The sequence below is a fragment of the Otolemur garnettii genome, unplaced genomic scaffold (assembly GCF_000181295.1).
Source record: "Otolemur garnettii isolate 467f Iridium unplaced genomic scaffold, OtoGar3 scaffold00163, whole genome shotgun sequence".
In the NCBI taxonomy this organism is placed as follows: domain Eukaryota; kingdom Metazoa; phylum Chordata; class Mammalia; order Primates; family Galagidae; genus Otolemur; species Otolemur garnettii.
This window is the reverse complement of record NW_003852558.1, coordinates 4,064,427-4,069,598: the sequence shown is the minus strand read 5'-3', so window position 1 is coordinate 4,069,598 and position 5,172 is coordinate 4,064,427.

Below are 5,172 nucleotides of genomic sequence, written 5' to 3'. Positions count from 1 at the left end.
TATTAAAGTACAGTAGAATTTGCCAGTGAAGGGAAAGTTTTATTACTGACTCAATCTCACTACTAATTATTGGTCTGTTTAGACTTTCAGTAAATTTCTGATTCAGTCTTTGTAAGTTGTACATATCTAGGAATTTGTCCATTAGCTCTCGGTTTTCAGTTTGTCAGTGTGTAGTTGTTCACAATAGTTCCTTTTTGTTTTGTATTTCTGTGGAATCAGTTTTAATACCTGCCAATTCATTTCTGATTTTGTTCATTTGGGCCGTCTCTCTTTTTTCTTGGTCTAGCTAGCCATTTATCAATTATTTTGTTTTTATTAAAAAACCCTTTATGTCTGGATCATCATTTGTATTTTTATTAGTCTATTTTGTTTAGTTCTTCTCTGATCTTGATTTCTTTTTTTTCTATTTATTTGGTGTTTAGTTTGTTCTTGCTTTGCTAGAGGTGTATCATTAGATAACTTATTTGGAATTTTTTTGACTTTTTGATGTAAATTTTTATTGCCAAAATCATCCTCTTAGTAGTGTTTTTGCTTCATTACATAGGTTTCGGTATTCTCTGTTTCAGTTTTCATTTGTTTGAAGAAATTTTTTAATTTCCATCTTTCTTTCTTGATCCAATTGCCATTCAAAAGCATGTTGTTTGGTTTCCACAGTTTTCAAAGATTCTCTTCATATTGATTTCTAGTTTCATTTCATTATAATCTGAAAAGATGTTAGGTGTGATTTCAATTTTAAAAAATTTGTGGAGACTTGTTTCCTAATGTTCCATGTGTCAAGGAAAAGAATATTCGGCAGTCCTTAAATGCATTTTTTTTGGTAAGTATCTGTTAGGGTCATTTGGTCTAAAGTCCAATTAAATTCCAATTTTTTTTTTTTTTGACTTTTGGACAAAAAAAGTATAAATTGTTTCAAGTGACTTTTCCTTAAGTTCTGAAATCTTTTATTCTACTTGATTGAGTCTATTACTAAAGTTTTCATATGAATTTTAGATTAAATTCCATGAATTTTTCAGTTCTGAACTTTTTTAATGATAAACATCTCTGTGGTAAAGTTATCATTCATTTTCTGAATTTTTTTCCTGATATTTTGTATTATTTTCCTATATGTTCTTGTGTATCGCTGAGTTTCTTTATTGTTATTTTAAATTCCTTTTCTTGTATAGATTGAGTATAGATTGTTTATACATTGCTTAGAATGGGGTTTTGAAGGCTCTCACTTTTGTATTGAAGTTAATTATAATTCACTATTGTAGAAGTCAATTACATCTTTCTCTTTCTCTCTCTTTAGATAGAGTAATATTTATAAATTAGGGTCCTCCAGTGTTGGATGCAAATATGTTTAGAATTGTTATATCTCTTAATGGATTTACTTCTTCTTCTTCTTCCTTTTTTTTGCAGTTTTTAGCCGGGGCTGGGTTTGAACTTGCCACCTCCAGCATATGGGGCTGGCGCCCTACTCCTTTGAGCTATGGGCATCGCCCTAGATTTTACTTCTTTATCAATATACATGTATAATAAATTTTCTTTTTACTATTTTTGATTTAAGATCTACGTTATAACAGTCTAGCCACTTCTACTTGCTTTCAGTTTCTGTTTGTATGAAATATTTTAGTCCACATATGTCTTTACATATCTAGAAACTACATTTCTTATATACAACATATATTTGGATAAAGTCATACATGTCATACACATACACACATATATGTATAAACACATATATCTATGAATAGAATTTTAATCCATTTATATTCACGCTTATTGTTGATATGTGAGGGCTTATTCTTTTTTATTAAGCGATAATAATAATAATGCAAAGAAAGTAGCATTTACATTGTCAAATAAGAGTATGTCTATTATAGAATGCTTTGATTCTGAGGTTCAGTATGGAATCATCAGTTAACTTCTTCTTCTTCTTTTTTTTTTTTTTTTTGGCAACTTTGGAGGCCTTATTCTTGTAATTTTATTGCTTCATGTCTTGTTTTATATATTTCATTCCTTTATTTTATTTTTTTTTTTTTCAGTTTTTGGCCAGGGCCGGGTTTGAACCCGCCACCTCTGGTATATGGGGCTGGCGCACTACTCCTTGAGCCACAGGCACTGCCCAGTTTCAATCTTTATCTCTTAGTTTATATTGTTGTGGTTTGGCGATTTTCTATAACGATATAATGATAACATTTGAGTATATTTTCTTCCTTATTTTTATGTTTGCTGCATTTTATCTTTTCAAGTGTTTTCATGATGATATATATCATCCTTTTGCTTCCAGGTGTGGTATAGGATTTGCTTAAGGCTTTTTTGTAGGACTGATTTAGTGGTGATGAATTACTTCAGCTCTTCCTTGTCAAGGAAAGACTTTATTTCTTCCTCATTTATAGGCTCCCTTACTGAGAGTATCCTCAGCTTCCAGTTTTTTCTCTCAGGAGTTTGGGTATACAGTGTATTGTTTCATTCTCTCCTGGTCTGTAAGGTTTCTATGGAGAAAGCTGCTGTTCATCTGATGAGTTCCCTTATACACGTATGCCTAGATATGTTTCTATTGCTAATTTTAGAATTCTCTCTGTGTCTCAGACTTTTCATCAGAGGGAAGACTTTTTTGAATTATATCTACTGAGGGATTTCTGAGCTTCCTGTATGGATGTGTCTAAATTTCTTAGTAGACTTGGGATGTTTTCAGCTATTACATATATTTTATTAAATAGATTTTCTTTTTTTTTTTCATTTTTTTTATTAAATCATAGCTGTGCACATTAATACTATCATGGGGTTCAGTGTGTTGTTTGAAATTTGAAATACTTTCATCCAACTGATTAACATAGCCTTCATGTCATTTTCTTAGTTGTTGTGTTAAGACATTTATATTCTACACTTAGAAAGATTCACATGTATCCTTATAGGATAAATCATAGGCATGATCCCACCAATCACCCTCCCTCCACCCATCCTCCCCCCTTACCTACCCTCCCTCTCCCATTTCCCCATATTCTTGAGCTAAAATTGGGCTATAGCTTTCCTATGAAAGCTATAAATTAGTTTCATAATAGGGTTGAGTACATTGGATACTTTTTCTTCCATTCTTGAGATACTTTGCTAAGAAGAATGCTTTCCAGCTCCATCCACGTAAACATGAAGGTGGTAAAGTCTCCATCTTTCTTTATGGCTGCATATGGAAGAAGCCCAAGTGCCCATCGACCCACGAATGGATCAATAAATTGTGGTATATGTACACCATAGAATAAATAGATTTTCTATCTCTTTTATTTTCTCCTTATCTTATGGGAAACTAAAAATTGAAATACAGCTTTATTCTGTCCTACAAAGTCTAATATTTAAGTTCAAGAACTCATCCTAGAAAAAGTGTCACATACCTCAGGGCTGTGTATCACTGCAGTAACCCATAAAGTATTCCTCTGGGAAAGCTATGCACTGACACCAATGCCTAGTCCACGCTTCAAAGCAATTTGCAATTCTTTCTGGAATGATCATCAGAGATTTCATTGTATGGTAAACAAAAACACACAACAATGATAATAAATCCCACTCAGCAAGACACTGCCAGGCATCAGCATGAACACAGCTGTGAGACAGTGATATACCAAGGTTATGAAACCTTACTAAGTTATTTGTATAGTGCTGCCAATGTAAGCACATGGTGGTAAGTTCACAAACTTAATTGTAAGGTCTCATATATATCACATAGACTTTGTTCATGTGTCTTTGTTTTTGGTCCCTTATTTTTGTCTGGTGGGGTTATTTCAAATGACTTGTGTTTGAATTCTGAAATCTTTTATTCTACTTGATGGAGTCTATTATTAAAACTTTCCAATGAATTTTAGATTGAATTTAATGAATTTTTCAGTTTTGAATTTTTTTAATGATATACATCTCCTTGGTAAAATCATCGTTCATCTTCTGAATCGTTTTTCTGATATTTTTGTATTATTTTCATGTATATCACTGAGTTTTGAGTTTTTTTGTATTATTTTCTTGTGTATCACTGAGTTTCTTTATTATCGTTATTTTAAATTACTTTTCTGGGATTTTATAAACTTATTTTTCTTTGGAATTTGTTGCTTGAGAATTATTATGTCCTTTGGAGGTATCGTATTTCCTTGCTTTACCACGTTTCTTGTGTCTTTCTGTTGATCTACGGGCATCTGCTGTAGATTTCTGAGTTTTTAAATTTGCTTTTATAGGGAAAGATTTCTTCTTTTTTTCTTTTCTTTTCTCAGATTGAATGTCACTCTGTCACTCTGGATAGAGTGCCATGGCATCATAGCTTATAGCAGTCTCAAAATCTTGGTTTTGACCAATGTTCTTGCCTCAGCTTCCCAAGAAGCAGGGACTACAGGTATGTGCCACATTGCCCAGGAAATTTTTATATTTTAGTAGAGACAGGGTCTCACTTTTACCCAGGCTGATTTCAAACTCCTGAGCTCAAGCAATTCACCCTCCTTGGCCTCCCAGAGTGCTAGGACTATATGCATGAGCCACCTTGCCTGGCCGGGAAGGACTTTTGCTTAAGTATGTATCCATGTTCTTGGCTGGGCACAGCACTTCGATTTTGATTCTGTATGCACACCAAATTGCAGTCTCCGTATGATTACTTCAACTGTATAAAGTGTCAGGAGTCTGTAATTTCTTCAATGTCTTACTATGTGGTTGTTAAGGGAGGCTGTGCTGAACTTTTACTGAAGACAGACATGACTGAGCTTATCTATCCTTGGACCCCAGGGTGATGCATCCTGACTCAGATGTTAGTTCTTCTAGATGGGTGAATTCTTTATCCTCTAGGTGGCTAGCTCAGGTGCTGGTAGTGCCAGTGGTAATCCAGGGGGTAGGTTAGTTCTTAGTCCGTGGGCAGTGTGCATGGCATAGCAGTAACAGTGGTAAGACAACCCTCTGGCTCCCAAAAGGTCCACACGCATGTTGGCAGTGGCTCTGATAGGCTGGGTAGGCCAGACCCCAGGCCCAAATTTGACGTGTCAGTGGGTTCCAGCTGTGGAGTTAGAAGCAGGTTGGATGGATTCGAAGGCTTCTAGGTGGAGTTCTCAGGTTCCAACACTGTTTGGCTGGCCTGGGTTGTTGTTGCACCCTTGGATGACATGCTAAGGCACTGGGTTGGAGTACAACTGGGTTAGGCAGGCATGTTCAGGCCTCCTAGTCATGAGT